General features: G+C 43.1%; 1 long non-coding RNA gene across 1 annotated transcript; it reads left to right on the top strand.

The window, feature by feature from the left end:
- Window positions 1-58: 58 nt before the first annotated feature.
- LOC146437499 (uncharacterized) lies at window positions 59-12,690 on the top strand. The gene is made up of 3 exons (XR_014852260.1): window positions 59-889; window positions 6,745-6,792; window positions 7,694-12,690. It is a non-coding gene; the product is annotated as an uncharacterized LOC146437499 (long non-coding RNA).
- The last annotated feature ends 4,872 nt before the right edge of the window (window positions 12,691-17,562 follow it).

Below are 17,562 nucleotides of genomic sequence, written 5' to 3'. Positions count from 1 at the left end.
CGCGCGCGCCGCACCTGTCACACACACACGGCGCCCGCCCCGCCCCTCTGCGGGGTCCCCCGCCCCGCGCCCCAGGGGCGCCCCGCCCGCCCCCTCACGGTCCGGGCCGGTCCGGCCGTGTGGCCTCGGTACCTCCCGGCACCCCGGGCTGAGTCACCGCCGCGCCGCCTCACACCTCCCCGCCGCCGCCTCCCCTCGGCCCGCGCAGCCCTCGGTGGCTGGGGAGCCCCGCGGGGCTGCGGGGAGTGTGCGGGAGCTGCGCGTTAGCCCCGAGGGGCCGAGCGAAGCCTCCCAGCTGGTCACCCGGTGACATAATCGCCCCCGTTCCTGGTCTCCGGAGGTTTCACTTAAGCACTAAATCCCCAGCCCTCCACGGGCGATCCTTTCCCAGGTCAGGTAGCAGCCATCTCCCACAGGCAATGCGTGGATCTGGGCATCACACAGCAGCTGGGCACCTCTGTACCTGGATCGAGGCAGGATGGCAAATTAAGTGTGGCAAAACTGAAAATACATAAACCCTGCGGTATTTCCTACCACTCAGACTTTAAAAAAAAAAAAAATTATGTGAAAGGAGGAATCGCAGAATCAATTAGCCTGGAAAGTATCTCTGAGATCATTGAGTCCAACCTGTGGCCCAACACCACCCTGTCAACCAGACCCTGGCACTGAGTGTCACATCCAGCCTTTCCTTAAACACCTCCTGGGACAGTGACTCCAGCACCTCCCTGGGCAGCCTGTTCCGATGTCTAATCACCCTTTCTGTGAATAAATGCCTCCTGTTATCCAACCTAACCCTCCCCTGATAGAGCTCAAGACCATGTCTGCTTGTCCTGCCCCTGGTTGCCTTGGAGAAGAGCCCAACTTGCACCTGGCTACAACCTCCTTTCAGGTAATATTAAAGAGAAATAAGGTCCTCCCTGAACCTCCTCTTCAAGGTGTCCTGCTCTGATGGACCCAGCAGCCACCATCGACACTAACCAGATAAGGGGAAGGGGACTGAGGAAACATTTAGCACTATGTCCACTCATGAATGCTTGTTTGCTTCCAGGAGTAAATCCAAAACACACAAAAGCAGCACTGTCAACATGGATCTTACTTTAAAATAATAAAGAAACTGATAATATTTTCCAATGCTTTTGAATTCAAAGGCTTTTTCCACATATTTTTTCTGCCATTCATTTCAAGAGCAAGCAGTGTCAGTTTCAGTTCTCACTCCATTTCTGTGAACCACTTGAACAATACTGTTGTTGTGGTGAATTCTAATGTCCCCATCACAAAGCATTACAAAATATGAATGTTGGTAAAGATACCAATGCCCATTTTGATCAGAACAATCAGAGGTGTAAACTCATTTAATTCAGGCATGTACTCATCCCTTTTGTCACCAGAAAAAGCTCAACACCTGAACACAGGACCTGCAAAGTCTCTATATTTGCTTTAGAAAGAAGTTTGTCTTTTAAAAAAACTGCTGCAGATATTTTTCAAGTAACATTATCGCATTATTTAATCCTATTGAACCAAAAGGGGGTAAATTAACACTTGAAAAGCAGCTCGTTTTGGAAAAGAATTCTGTCAAACTTGGAGACTCCATTCCATTATCCAGGCCCTCTCCATAAGTTGTGTATGTGTGAGTGTATCTCTGATCAAGGTTTCTGAATTTTAACAATCATATTAGAAATGCCAGGAGGGATAAACAGATAAATATTTTTATGCAAGTGATTAGTGCACATGAATGGAGCCAGACTGAAACAAATGGGATTTGAATCTCTATAGATAAGATAAAAATGCAGATACTGTATTTTTGTACTGCTGCATATTAGTCTAGAAAGATAACTTCTGGACAGGAATGGATTTGCAAAGGCCTGAATGGAAACTGAACTATTGGTAGAAGATGCCACCTAACACTGCCAGGTCCCAGCCCTGGGAACTCGATGAGGCCACCTTTGCATGGCTCTCATGTCAACCAGATGAGATCAGAGACTCCCTTCTGCCTCCAGCTGACCTCAGTCAATTCCAGCTGGCAACCCAGCGGCCCTGTGTCCTGCAGCCTCCTCCACTGGCTGTATGAAATGCTAAACAATTACAAGTTCATATCCTCACCTCTTTTTTTTTAATCTCAGACTGCCAGATACCTAAAAGCCACTTCTTTCCCATCCAAACATAGTATTTAAAGGTCAAGATTAAACTCTTGCTTCCCATTTTACAGGTTGACCTTTCCAAGGGCAGCAGAAGACAAAGTTCACATACTCTCCCTCTTTCTCTGTTGAGGATCTCGTTTTTTTGGATCCTGCTCCAGCTGGACACCACAAGAGCTGAAGTCTAGCAATCTTCTAGGCACAATGCAAGACATTTATTTAGTTTAATGAGACACTTTTTATTCCTGAAATTACAGACACCATGGTTGCTAACATGCATGAATGCAGCTAGAGTGGCTTTTACTGCTGCTCTGTACAATTTGTGTTTGCAGTGCTGACTACCTGGCAGCTATGGCAGCAGACATTCATCATCTCTATAAAGTTTAAACTTTTCTTGGTTTTTAATTGAAAGTACAGTCATCAACATTTCTTCAACAGCAATAGTTAAAGAAATTGTCTCTATGGGGAAATTAATCACAACAACTACAGCAGATTAAGCTCTCCTGTAATTAAATATTTTGAAATAGTTTCTGTGTAGATATTCCATACCACAGTAAAAAAGAAGAGAATTCTGGATTAATAATTCCAGTCAAGGTTTGAACAAAACAGATCAGTGGTATTTTCCACTGTTGTGCTGATAAAGTACTATTTTTCTGTTTCTTGTCCTAACACAGCTTAACATCTAAGATGTTGCATCTAATAGGATTTTAGCACTAATAGTTCATTTCTTAATACTTTTATATTGCTTCATCTGTTACTTTTTTCTCACCTAGCTGAACAAGAAATACACCTGTGAGACAGAAGCCATGCTGCTTTAGACACCAAAGGTGTTCAGCTTTGGCACCAATTAGCCCTGAATTTGGGCCACACTGGATACATTAGTCAGAAATTATCTACTTAAAATCTGGATCAACAGCTAAACCCTTCAAACCTCCCTCTGCTGCTATGGCTCCCTATCTTGGTCATGTAATACAGCTGCCCTGATGACTTTCCTGCTTAATTTAAAATGCTTCCAAGTCAGAGCAGAAATGGTCACTGCTAAATCACAACAAAAATATGGATTAATCCACGCCGTGAGCTGGGAGGTATGATCCCTAACACACAAAAAAAGGGGCTGCCACCAGAGCTAAGGGACTTGCTTGGCAGCACACAGGGTGCAATTTTCAGTACCACAGTGAGAATTCAGAAGGGTTTAGCTCTTGGCCAGCCACAGATCCGTGCTATCCCTTTCAGAAAGGTAAAATCTCCTGTTAAATTAAAGAATTTGTGTGCAGCTGGACTTGGGTATGAAAGGTAAGAAATTGTACTAAGTAACAACTCCTTCAGAGCTATATTCAAGATGGCAGAGGCTGAGCAAATTCAAGTCCTTTGATAGTGTGTGCTGTATCAGGGCTAAATATTCTCCCCTGTCAGCAGTTAGCTGCTCTTAAGCCAGACACTGGAAAAGGCCAGGCTACTTCTTCCAGTGTGTGTCACATAGCCCCTTCTGGAAAAACAAAACAGAGAAAAACCCCAAACCAACAAACACAAACAAAACCCCCAAACCAGTATTTTCCAGGATATTGCTCAGCAGGACCTTTTTTTTTTTCCTATTCTGTAACGACACTAAAACTTCCACAAAATTGTAACTCACCCTTAAAGATTTCTGCCCCTTTCACTTGCTCCATCTCCTTTCTGCAATCATTCCACTCAAGAGTTTGGGAACCTGATCCAAAACTTGCCTTTTCACTGCCTTTCAGGGGTCTAGGTTTGCAGATGGGAGGACACTAATGGAAGCTGAGCAGCAAACCCTGGTTGCTGTAGGCCATCAGACTTTGTGTAAGTCTACCATGGAGATGTGCACCTGAATTCCTTTCCACAGGCTTCAGCAAATTCAGGAATCCCATTTTCAGCTAAAGTATAAGGAACAGACTATGGATACATGCCCTGACTGCAGCAGGTTTTCTGCTGATTTATTGACTGTGCATAAATACTGCACTATAACTGTCATATTTAACCACAAAAAGAGAGAGCTGTTTGCTCAGGAAGATAATTCAAGGCAACTCTGAGGTTTTTCATCTGTCTTACACATACTTCAGAAAAAAGCAGCCACTTAGCAAAGAGGCAGAGTCCAGCCATCCTGATTTCCCTTCTCCCCCAGACATGTGTTAACCCTTTGCTGTGCACAGTTCAGAGCACCTTTCCTCTTCCTGCTAGGTTTTCATGCGAGCACAGCTAATACTGCCCACAGTCCAAAGGTGAAAGCCAGATCCACAGCCTGCATAACAGCAGACACGGTTTAATTTCCATTTTGCTTTAAAGACCAATGAGAAGGGGATGAGGAAGTGATTGGTTGCCTAAGATGGGGGATCGTTTTGCAATACTGGTAGATAAGCAAAATTCTGACAAAATGTCTCCGAGGAGACGTAAAATGAACCCACGAAGCAGCACTTTGAACAGCACAGCAAGCCAGAACAGATTTCCAGGCAGGCAAGGCTTTCCATATGAGAACGGGTTTCAAAGTCCAAGAGTCTCTCTAAAGGGAAAACAACACTCAGAATAAAAGTTTGAAAAACATTCTGTCTGCTGAAAAAGAAACTGAAACCCTTTCCAGTTTAGCAAACTGGAGAACTGAGTTACTCGAAATCTGAAGACAAGAAAAAGAAATTAAAATTCTGCACATACCTATGCAGGGAGATACAAAACTGAAAGTGCGTGCTTCAGCCTAGTGCATGTTTGTGATCCAGCAACAGCTAACATCAGATTAATGAGGTGGCACCCCCAGCCCCAAACCCCAAGATGTCCTGCCAAGCTCTCCCCGCAGAAAGATTTATCATCTCTCACTCATAAACACTGGGAGACAACAGAGCTTGTTCTGGGGGGGTAAGAGAAAGGGAGAGGGATTTGTGGCCAAGACAGGAGCCTTGCACCCGGGAAGAAGGGGGCCACGGGCCAGGGATGCTCCAACTGTAGGTGCATTTGAATTGACAGCCAGCCAAGAACTGCATGAAACTCCCCATTACTTCCTTTTACTGGTCTTATGCTAAGTGTTGCTAAGCTGTACCTGGGAATCAGGCCAAATCAGCTTGGGATCTTTGGATGAAAGGCATTAAAAAAAAACCAAAATACAAACCAACCCCAACCAAAAATCCAGAGTATTACCCATGTGGAAAGCAACAATATGAATTAAATGAATGTGCAAAGTGGCAGGATTTGGATTTTATTGCATGCTGCAATGTAAAATATAAAGACAGACTAAAAAACTACCACTTCTGAGGAAAACTACATCCTTCTGCCTGGGTTCCTCTGAGGAAGAGTCATAAAAGCAGCATATCGTTACCAGAACTGAAACCTGAAAACACATACATTTAAACAGACTGGAGCAAGCAGGGACTAGTTAGGAGAGTCATTTTCCCAGGCTATGCTACACAGATTTGTGTCACCAAGTGCAATTCACACTGCTTCATCTATTACCTATCAGCATTTATTTTAAATAAATAAATACTCATGGGCTGAGGACCTGCTCTGAACTGACAGGATTTATCATAAAGCAAAAGCCACACTTGGCTGTTTCATTTCTGGACACAGTTATGATTTTTTACTATATACGTGGCTTGTCTGCAACAGAAATTCTCCCTTGCAGAGTTCAAAGTGTCTCCCACAGAGAAAGTTTAGTTAACCTGACTGCACTCCACATGAAGTTTGTGCCTGATCCAAAGCAGACCAGACCCTGCTGGAAGCCTCAGGCCTCTGATTTCAGCTCAGCAGGTCACTTTTCACCCTTCACCATCATTTCACTGCACTGGGAACACCCACTGTCCACCATTGGCATGGCACCTTGGGTCTTAAAAAAAAAGTTAGGGACAGTCTCCAAAATATTGAGAACCACTCCATGGGACATTAACTCCGTGCTAAGGGCATCTAAAGTAACTTTATGGTCCCAAACAGGAAATATGACATATCATTTAGGGATGAATATTAACATTTCCAGCATATCCTTAACAGATCGTCATCATCTTACCGAAACCAAACACTTCTATGACATCAGTATATTTATCATTATTTAGTTCCCCCAAAACACCCAAAGATACTACAGAAAACACTGTGACATAAAAGCATTGCATTTCACCATAAGAAATTTTCACAAAATATTCTTTTCCCCAAAAGGAATCCCATATTTAATCCTAAAGACTATTTGTCTTTAAAGGCAGTTACAAAAATGAACAGAATGATCTACTTGGAACACAAGGCTTTGGTGCCACGTCAGCTCTCACTGGCTCTGTTAAAGACTTTCACCAGCACTTTCCATGGATACCTGGCCTTCCTACCTTGGTTTCCCCAATTGCAGAAGCACTTATTTTGTTTTTCTCAATTTTTTTTTAAACCACTTAAAAGCGTATCAAGCCCTCGCTACAAAGGCGAGAGGAATCAAGCCTGCCCTGTAGTTCTCACCAGCTAATTTCAGCCATGATCTAATGAGTGGGTGGTAACAAGACAACGAGGAGAGACAGGAGGGAAAGAGGCCCAAGCAACACTGGGAGCTTAGCAGGAAATTCAGCAAAAAGCATGTGCATGGGAAAATAAAACAAAGATATTTTCATTTATATATATATATAATTTTTTTTTTTAGATTGATAATGAGGAAGAGGAAGTGAAAGCTCATCTCCTGAGGTATCTGGTAGGTGTTCGGAAGAAACAAGTTTCCAGGAAGACTTAGGCAGGGACACAACCTCATTTTATGTGTAGGGGCATGGAAAGAGGAGATGGCAGAAGCAGACAGTGCAGGGCAGCAGCACTGCCAGCAGCACACAGCAGATGAGAAATCCAAAGAACTGAGACACAGCAGGAAGCAAGAAGTAGGTGTGCAGAGTCTTGAAGAGTCAGCTCAAATGTGACAGGATAGGAAAAAGGGGCACAAGGTAGAAGAGTTTTGTGACTTTGCCAGGCTGAAAGGACAGCAAGGTGTTCCCTGCAGATGGTTGTGCTCAGATCTGGAGACATTTGCATTTGCCCCTCCATTTGTGCCAGATAGGAACACAGAAACTTAAAATAAAAAATGTGCTCTCCTTTGTCACTTCAGATTTAGACACAATAAAAGATACTGCCCTTATTCTGGACTAGGTAGAATAAAACAGCCTCACTGTCTCTGGAGCTGCTCTCTGTGTCCTGTTAGTGCTGCCGACCTTGCTCAGTACAGACTGAATTACTGAACTTCCTGAACTCTCAGGTCCCAGTTTTGTCACTTCCTTTCACTCACTTGATTTTTGTGTATTAAGTTGGAGGGTTTGTTGGTAATAAAGGAGAACTTCAAATCCAGACACTTCTGTTTACTTGCTGCATTCTCTTACCTAGTTTTGGATGTGAACACAATCTCATAGCAGAGGGAGTTACAAGAACGAGGCTTTCTTTTCAGAAGCTTTTGGTAATTTCCAAGAGTCAAAAGCTAATTATTTTGGCATGAAGAAGCACCTAAGAATCTTTTAACCATGGCATTCCTGTATAGTTTTTCCTTGACAGTTTTGTCTGAGAGGAGAAAAAAAGAGAGGAGTAATAAAAAGCCCATATTTATCTTTTTTGAGATACAGAACTGTTTCACTGCAAGAAGAAATGAAATAGACAAAGGCTCTTCAGGATGGAAAAGAAAAATGACTGCAGAGGGAAATGATGGCAGTCCGTAAAACGCCAAATGGAGAAGGTAAATGCAGAGTAATTGTTCACTTTCTCTTGCAGTACAAAAGCTGAGAGGGCATCCAACAAAGGCATTTAGCAGCAGGTTTAAAACAAACACACCCAAAAGGAAGTACTCTTTCCTACCATCCATAATTGCATTGTGGCAGTCAGTGCCTCAGGAGGTTATGGAGACTGAAAATGCATTTTAGAAGGCATTAAACAAATTCATGTGGGACAGTGTGATCAACAGCAAAAACCCCCTGTAGCTTTGGTGAAACTTTTGGGTTTTCAAACGTTTACCCAGAGCTGGGAGGAGGCATCAAGTCAAGCTGATTCGGTATTTGGCCTTTTCCTCCCTTCCTGAGTACTGGTGGCTGTTCCTGGAAACAGCGTGGCAGTTCCTGTTGTTCCGTGCTGAGCCATGAGCCCGGGTGTTGTACATCACTAAGGAGCAGTAAGCCTTCTCTTAATTCTTCTGCCCTGCTCTATCTTCCAGCAGGCTTTCTCTGGGGGCAGGAGAGGCTTCTGGCAGAGCTTTATAATCAACCCTCCCCCCATTTTCCCTAGTGCAACCACACTTATAATTGTGCTGAGAGAGAATATTGCATTAGCTCAGGTTAAACCAAGGAAAATTTCAATCCTATGTTTTGGCACTTAATTGTAGCATTTATCTCATATTTAAAGGGTAAAAAGTGTAGCTGCCTCCATTATTGGTCAAAAAGCTCATCAGTCCCCAATAATAATTCAGTGCTTTCTACAAAAAGAAAGAAAGGCAAAGCAACCAAACAACTACTCTCCATAGCCAAGTGAAAGTAACAATTTACCTCAGACAGCAAGGAAAACCAAACAAACAAAAAGAAAAACCAGAACACTCCACCCTGAAGTCACTCAGGTTAACTTTTAAAAAATAGGATCTGCAAGAAAAAATTTCTATTCAACATTCATATAAAGGACCAAAATTCCCATTTAAGATTATGCTCACCCTTTTATTTAAAAAAAAAAAAAAAAAAAAAGCTGTAATAATACCAATTCTCATCCAAACATTTTCAAACTTCAATTGTTCCCTATTCAGCTAAACCCATTGTGTTTGCAAGGAAAATCCAACTGAACTGGGACTTTGTGCCAGTCCTTTCCCATGTCACAACACACTCATTCGTCACCCCAACACTTCTGCAGCCTTGCACAACACACACTCCACATCACCACCGAGCCAGGGACAGGCAGCTTGTCCCTTATCCCCAGCAGTACCACCCTCCTGCCACCCCCTGCCATCTCCCTGTGCAAGCTGTCCTTTCCCCCCAACACACGTCCACAATCAGAAGGAAAACAAGCAACGAGAGAAGCACAACTCTACAAGGTTCCAGTTGTTCTCCAGGAGGAGCCACAATGATGCAAAACACATAGCTTAATGGATTGAAACCATAAATTACCCTCTGATACACTACACATAAGAGGAGCTTACCTGAATCACATCCCAGGCAAACAATCACCTGATAAAGCTAAAATCACCATAAAAATAGAAGTAAACTTTTTAAAATTCAGAAATTAGTACTGAAGAGAGTATTTAGCCATCAGACTGCTTAAAAAACCAGAACAGTATATTACATCTTAGTGTATCAAGGCAGAATACTTCAGAATAGTGGCAACAAAGAAAAAAATCCGTTTTGGCTTTCCAAAGAGACTTTCAGCGAAACACAGACGTTTCAGTTAATGGGCTTTGACTGTGGGTATTTTAGCTCTAGGCAGTCTCGCCTGGTGCACTTTGAGCTTAATTCTCTGAGGTATCAATCACTTGAAACTCCAGGTGAACTCAGAAAGATCAGCAGCTGATGCTAGTCAGAGTTAGGCCCAGCTGACCCAAAATGGTTGATCAAAGAGGCATTTAAAAATGTGAATCGAGCAAGGTTATGGCAACCAGGGGTTCATGTACTAAGAGGGCAGCAGGGCCCTACATGCAAGCATATTGCCTGCCATCATGGCAGAGCAAAAAACAGAACATAGAAAGACTCTTGTCCTGATAGTGGTATCCAAATGTATTCTTTTCCAAATGCAGCACAAGCTGCAACATGCAGCTCTCCTGCCTGAGGAAGGGCAGTCCCTGGGCCTGAGGAGAGAGCAGGACAGCACCTGTAGCCATGTGGGCTGTGGCTCCTACAGGGAATGCAGTTAGGGCCGGTGCATTCCTTGCTGATTAAATACAGTCCTAGGCTGTCAGCCAATTACCCCTGCAACCCTCCCAGGGCCACGTTTGCAAACCCCTGGTCAAGTAAGGGATATGTGGAGCACTTGAAAAGTAGGTAAACTCAAATGTAAAGCCTTGCTGCATACCAGATACAACCATAATATTTCCCTTACTTATTTACTATTTTCAAGCAAAAGCAGCAAAGGCTGTCTGGACTCTTAACTTCCCATTGCTTGCAGGGACTCAGAAAGCTCTCCCATGAACCCTTTGCCTCCAGGCTCTGAGACTGGCACCTCCACAGCATCCCCAACTCCCAGGAGCTGGTGATGTGGCAAACAGCAAGGGCCATAAAATGAGGTAGGGCAGTGCTGCAGCAATGCCATGGAAAACTGCTGCACTTGCTGAGAGCCTAACATGGAGACTCCTGCAGTCAGTGCAGCTCTTTGTCAAAGTACAAAATGAGAATCTTATCTTTTCCAAAGCTTTCCTTGAAACACTATACAGAGCTGCCTGTGTGTAAGCTTTATCCTCAGCTGCTCCTTTCTCAGTAGATAGGCAAAGGAGTGGAATCTGATTTCAGAGGCCAGGGCTACACTCTGCCTTCTCACTGCAAACAGAGTTTTTCCTGAACACCATTAAAACAAAGCCAGCCCATTTAAGAAAGGGCACTGCAGACAGTGGACTTTAGGGGTTTGCTGACTGTTCTTTCTCACTGAAGTTTGTTTTCTGGTCAGAGCCTAATCATGAGTTTTACAGAAGTACAGAACATACACATAAGTGAACAAGGCAGCTGGTAGTGGCCACATCCTTCCAAAATCTGGTGATGAGGATTTAAACAAGCTTGGTAAAAATCCTCATTTTGTGATTACTCTGCAACCAAGAAAGCAGCTGGGAATGATTCTGTCACTACCAGGTCTTCCCACACATCCTGCTTTCATCTTAAATTTTATTCATTGGAACATGCAAATTTCCTGCAACATGGGCTGGAAATTGCTTCTATTGCATTTCTAAAAGACATCAGAGGATTTCAGCATCAGTTACTGTGTCACACAGGCCATAAAACAAATTTTAACAGACAATAGAGGGAAAAGATCCTGAACCAAGAACTAGCACAACAAACATACAGAGAAACTCAGTTTTCCCTCTGGAAAAACTATTGTTTATTGCTGTCAAGGTCAATGAAACTATAAGCAAACTGTTTCATCAAGACCCGCAGATTTATGTGTGCTAATATTCCACATTGTTAGTGCAGAACTATTTAAGAACAGTTAAAATCAGAAGTAGGTATGCCTCAAATACAGCAGCTGAACAAAAACTCTGTTGGCTTGAACAGCACTGAGGCCAGCCTGCTGATTCTCCAAAGGAGTCCCTTTTAGTTTGAATCTTGGGAGACAGGGACAAACAGGTCAATTTTTGGGAACTCAGTGATGAAAATATGAATTTGTGGCCTCAAAAGCTAAGGGCTCTTTGCTAGTCACAAAAGGGAACCCAAACTTTATCCAGTTCCTTAAGCCATCCCAGATGTCTCCCCAGAATCCTGCAGAGAAAGAAAAGAATGTCCCATTAAAACCAAGTATCACCACACTGGAAGAAGCTCTCCACATGAGCCCAGATCTGGTCTAGGATCATAACAAATTTAAATACTTCTTCCAACTATGGTTATGGGCATGTCATACATCTCTTGTAATAATTAAATTATTAGTTTTTGTGAAAACTGAGCCTTTTGTATCTCATCAAGAACTAAAGAGGGGAGCATAACCAACCAGCAAGACTGAGCAACAGAGACGCTCTCCTGTTACTTGTGTAGTTGCCAATATTTTAGTTTGGTTACAAATATTAGTCCCAACTGTTAACAGTCATATAAACCAACTCACATCCAACATGCTTCACATGGTGTCAGTGCTTTATTCTCATTCACTGAGGAAGAAATCAGCATCTAATCATAGGAGCCAAAGGCACTTTTGTCATTGAAAATCACCTTGACTGCTGTATGTTCCCTTTTCTTCACCACCCAGCAGAATTTTGACTATAAGTAACAAATTTGATTTGGTTTTTGTTGGTTTGTTTGTTTTTAATTATACACTTTCTGCCTTTTTAATAGATGTTAGGTAACATTTGCAGTCTGGTCTTAAATGACTTACAGCAATACAGGGAATAAAAGGCAGAAATGAGAGCAGAACCTCAGTTTCCTTACTTAAAGTTATGAGCTTTACCACTCTCCAGTGCTGCCTCACTCAATGAAATAGTAAAGTATAAATGCAGGCAGTTCTGGTGTTCAGATTATATGATCCCAGCCTTCCTCTTTTGTTGTTGCTCATTCATCCTTTTTATGTAACTGTTGCCTTAGCTGTGAAACCCATAAAGGTCAACTTGACTCTAAACTGTATCATTGGGAAGAGTTATCAAAATTGTGGACAAAGCTTACAAGGTTGCCACACATTTTCTTGATTTTTGGGAGAAAGCATGTTGGTAACTTTATTCTAAACACAACTGCTTCAATGAGAATACTTCTGCAATTGAATTTACTGCCTAACATGGGGCCTGCAATAGGAGGATGCTGTAAATAAATGGCACAGTCTTGCTAATGACTGTGCAGAGGGAAGAAATAAGGTCAGAGAGCAGTGCTGTATTTTTTCAATAAATTCCATGGATCTAATTTTTATCTCCCATTGCTATAATTTCAGTGGTATCACTTTATTGACTTTTATCCTAATATAATCCAAGTATCCCAACTGTACATTGTTTCTCTTAATAAAATATTTCTTGAAAGTGTAATAAGACTTCAGAAAATTTATCAGTATTACCAAAAAGGTACAAAGAAACTAAAAGTAAGAATACACCAAATGCAATTTGCATGTGGTCTATCCAAACTGTGCTATTAGTGTTGTATTGGGGAAAGACTGCACTAGGCCAGGAGTTTTATGAGGATCTGTGCTTCACTTATGATGGGAGCACCTCTCCCAGCTAAAGCCCACTTTTACTGAATGTAATGAAAGGCTTCCAGTAATCAATAATTTTCCCAAAATTTCATTTTAGAGGGAAACTTCTGAGATCATCTGGTGTCTTGTTTCAATATTTTCTTTCCAAAATAATTTTCCTGTGACATGTAGTACAGGACCTATAAATGGGGTACATCATGCTGCAGTGCAGGAGATTCTAAATTAAAGCCCACATTTCAGTCTGTCCATCACACCTTTATTTTCTGAATGCTGCAATTTTACCCAAACAAATTAAACTTCACAAAACTGGTGACGGAGATCTCTCCCTCCAGCATTCATGGTGCTGTTTCCTGCTTTCTTCCACTTCTCCCTGGAGCGAGGTGGGTGCAAGGAGAGCATGGAGAACAGGAAGTCTGTTTTGGGGCTTGCTCTCCACGCAGGTTTGCAGCTCTGGCTGGCATCACTCGCTGTCCCCACGCTCACTCCCGAGCTGTTGCTGGTGTCTGGCTGGGCTGCACTGCTCAGGCACAGCTGAGGGGGAGGTGGGAAGCAGCACGTGGAACTGCAGTGGGAAGGCGAAGGGGGCCATGCAAAAGGCAGCAGGAGAGCTGGGGGTGCCCACAGAAACCTCCCTGAGGCTCCCTGGCTCTGCAGAGCCCACTGAGCAGAGCCTGGCTCTGAGCCTGGCAGAACACTTCAAACAGATAAAGATTATGTTCCCACCAGGTTGAGGGCAGGTGTAATTTAGACCCCTTACAACAAACCATCATCCCTGAGCTGAGCCATCCCTCGGGCTGCACTCAGACCACGTAGGCACTGCAGGTCTGCTGTGAAACCCCAGGTTACGCAGTAAATCTCCTACCAGTGCCAAAGGAAATCTGGGAACTTCACTGCTACCCTTGTCCCCACTGACATTTTCATGACTTTCAAGAGGGAGATTATATGTGAGAGCTGGTTATTACATGGGGGGAAAAAAAGCAAATTCATTTAAAATAAATTTTGTTATGTTTGCATTTCAGAATAAATGTAAATTTGCACCAGAATTGATGTGGAATGAGACTTAAAAATGTGTTGGTACAAGGCTGCACATGAGGTAGTCACAGATGATTGATACAATGACTGATACTGTAATTTAGCTTTTTATGCTGCTTAAATGAGCACTCAATTCTGTACCCTTTAATCACAAAGTGGCATTTCATCTCAGGAGTAGCCAGCTGTAGTTCAATAAAAGAAAGGCTGCCCAACAGGAATAGGCAAAGTAGGCTGAGGCCTCCAAAAGAACCCAGATCAAAAACATTATTTGAAAAATGAAATATTAATATGGGCAAGGTTTCCAACTAAATGTTTCCTTTGGTATTTGTTCAAGTGAATGTTATACCTCTAGTGGCAGCAGAAGTGAATTATTTAGCATAATGACGATGGAAAATTCAGATTACAGTTAAGGGGGTTCTACATCTTGGCTACAGGTATGTGCATACAAAAATGTGCGTCATTTTTGAAAAATGAAATCTTGAATCCCCTTGTCAGTAATTCATGCTGCTCAGAGCCTGAAAGTGGAGCAAGAGAGGATGAGCAGGCCTTTCCAAGTTAAATACAGTGATTTGTCCAAGTAAAATGACAGAACTCAAGCTTCCACGCAGAATTTGGATGTGCCCATGGCTGCTGCTGAAGTGGCCAAGTCTGGCTATTAGCTCCCCTCAAAGGAGAGCTTGTTATAAAAAGGCTAATGTACAGCCTGTCCCTGCAGGCATGAGGGAAGGCAAAGTGCACTCTCCAGCTGCTCTGAGAGGCAGGCACACAGCACGCCTGGGTTAGGCTGTGACAGTGCTGGGAGTCAGGCTGTGGACACGTGTCTCCTCCCAAATCCACCTCTGTTGACAGCACAGTCCTCTCCCAGTCTGCCCAGAGGCTGGTGAGCATTGCCCAGCAATAGGTTACCACCCCTCTGATCTGGATATACTTGTTTGAACACTCCCTAACCTATTTCAGTGAAAATCAGCTGGGCCAGCAAATCCTTATTACTTAAAATGTTAGGCCATGGTTGCACAGACATTTTTCTTCCCTGCAAAGCAAGCTCAAGCCATTTCTAGTCCCGTAATCTTTGGTTCCTCTTTGGCTCTGCCTCTCCCACCCCACAGCTCTGTGTACTATTTTGTCTATTTCTATAAAACTGAGCTGTTACTGGGTTTTTTTTAGGTTGGACTCCCCCAAACCCCCTCATTCACTTAATTAAATGTTACAGTCTGTGCCAACACACCAGAGGAGATGGCGAGGGGTTGAAAAATGGCCAGAAGGTTCCCTACATCAAATTTGTCTTCAGGATAAATGTCTTGAGGAAACCATGGTCTGACACTCCCTAGTCCTCTCCTGGGCTTGGCCTTTCCTAAACTACATGACTCCAGTTATTTTACAGTCACAGAAACAGTGATCTCAACCTCTTCTTAGTGTGACCTTCTCCAGATCCACCAAACTGGGCAGAATCTCTGGAAAGGGAGTTTTGGCCTGGGCCTTCAGGTAAACAATTCAGATTGTTCCTGAGTTGTACTCTCCCATACAGTTTGTAATATGCCCAAGGCAGTTTGTTCTAATGCCTGGAGTCAAAGGGGTCATTGTAACACCAGATGGAGAAATAAACCCTAACCAGTGTGTGTGCAAATCAGGCACAGGTAGGATCTGCGTGTCCTCTTCGAGCCAGAGCAGGTAGATTATCTGCACTCTAAGCTTCTCAGTCGTTGGTGGCAGCAAAGCCCAAATCCAGAAGTGTTTTGAATTTCCAGGTCAGAGATCAACTCCAGCCCAGTCACCTCCCAGGTCTCTTTTCTGCAGCATGTTTGCAATGTACCAAGGGCTGCAGGAACTAAACACCAGACCATCTGCTTAGCAGCAACAGCAGCTCCTTGTCCTGAACTTCTAGCCTCTTAAAAATCCCTTGTCTTGGTCCTGCTGACCATACTAAGGAACAAGTTCAGCAGGAAGGACAAGTGCTCTCCAGAGTAATTCCCAGCAGAGCTCCACGAGGAAGCCTGGAGCCTGCCTTGGCGCCATGCTCAAGAAACAGAGCATGCAGTGTGGAGAGCCCTTCAGAGAGCAGCCAGGATCAGAGAGAGAAGGACAAATGGTACCTGTGGTCAGCTTTTAACGACAAATCCAAATATCAGGGCAGGCATTTGCTGAGGCGATAGCAAAGCTGCCCTGCCTCCCCTCCCCACAGCTGCACAAAGACTCAATAAGTCACACATGGAGAACGCTTGAGCAGCAGAGGTGCAAAATGGAGCGTATTAACTGAAGCTTTTAATAAGATTTTGATAACAATGATTTTTATGTTAATCTCTAAAGAGTTTGCTTTTGTAACATATAACTGATAAGCATATAATCTAGTTTTAATTTAATCTCTGCAGGTGTTTCCCAATGGTAAATGTTAAATTTTTATTGCTTCTTTAGGCAGTAATAATAGGGGAAATGTCTGTAGGGCTCCCACCATCCATTTGTATGCAGATAGCATCATATTTTATAATAGCTGTAAATCTGACAGGATAGACTCTTGCTGTTGAGATGATATTATAAATATGTGTCAACACTGAATAAACATCTTTGAAAGGAAAATAAAATAGAGATGTTATTAGAGGTCTAATGAAACAACCATAACTGCTTATTTATAAGAGATGTATGCGCACATCCTTGGAAAAAAAGTAGAGCCCATGCTGGGTTTGCAGCTTTCTGATGAGCAGGACATGGAGATTCTCAGCAGGGTGCTGCAGACAATGCAGAAATAGATCCTACACTTCATAAAGATGATGACTGTCTATAAACCTCTAAATGTTTGTTCTCTCTGAGGTTTCAAAATGATTATAAATACCACGGTGTCTAAGACTCAATTATGGCTTCTTTCGTACAGCTTAGGAGCACAGCATGTCAGGAGCTCCCACACGAAGAACCATGAGACACCAAGTACAAGGAAGTGAACCCTGATGCCTGTCTGAAGTGTAATGCAAACATATTTTGGGCAAAATTCACTCAATACCAGACCCAACAGGGACTTGATCCCTTAGATCTTAAACTTAGCCTTACTCACTGAGCATGCATGAATCCTGCCCTTGTTAATATTTCGTATTTTAAAGAGAGGGACACTTGACAATATATTTTCATCAAATAATTTTATTTGTTCTGCAGTAAATGTGATTCTCCAGCATGCTGTGCTCACCATGTCCATAGGCACATCGCAGGGACCCAGCAGCACAGGCAGAGAGCTGAGCTAAAAGATTCTTAAGATGGAACTGGCTTGGCTCCAGCCAGTGGGGAGCATGGGCAGAGAGAGCTTCGAGCTGCCTTTAGCTCTCCTGCATAAGCATGCCCTGAAAGGGATTACACTTTAACAGAAGCTAGATATTTCCTCAACGGTGCTTAGATATGTGGCTCCCAAGGTCCACATCATTAGTCATAAAAACAAACAGTCTAACCTCTGACACAAAAAAATGCACACGAGTACATCTAAATCCCCAGTGACAAGAAATGGGAATACAGCTCGCTGCCACTGGAGGGGGGAAATTTGAAAACCTGCCACATAAGCAAGTTTTAAAAAACCAAAACACTTTTGCTGGTGAATTAAAGTTACAAGAACAGCTTGGACAATTTATGTTGAGCAATTCTTGCTTCTACT

Source organism: Lichenostomus cassidix, chromosome 4A, assembly GCF_008360975.1.
Source record: "Lichenostomus cassidix isolate B80296 chromosome 4A, HeHo_3.0, whole genome shotgun sequence".
In the NCBI taxonomy this organism is placed as follows: Eukaryota; Metazoa; Chordata; class Aves; order Passeriformes; family Meliphagidae; genus Lichenostomus; species Lichenostomus cassidix.
This window is presented reverse-complemented; position numbering and strand designations above follow the sequence as displayed.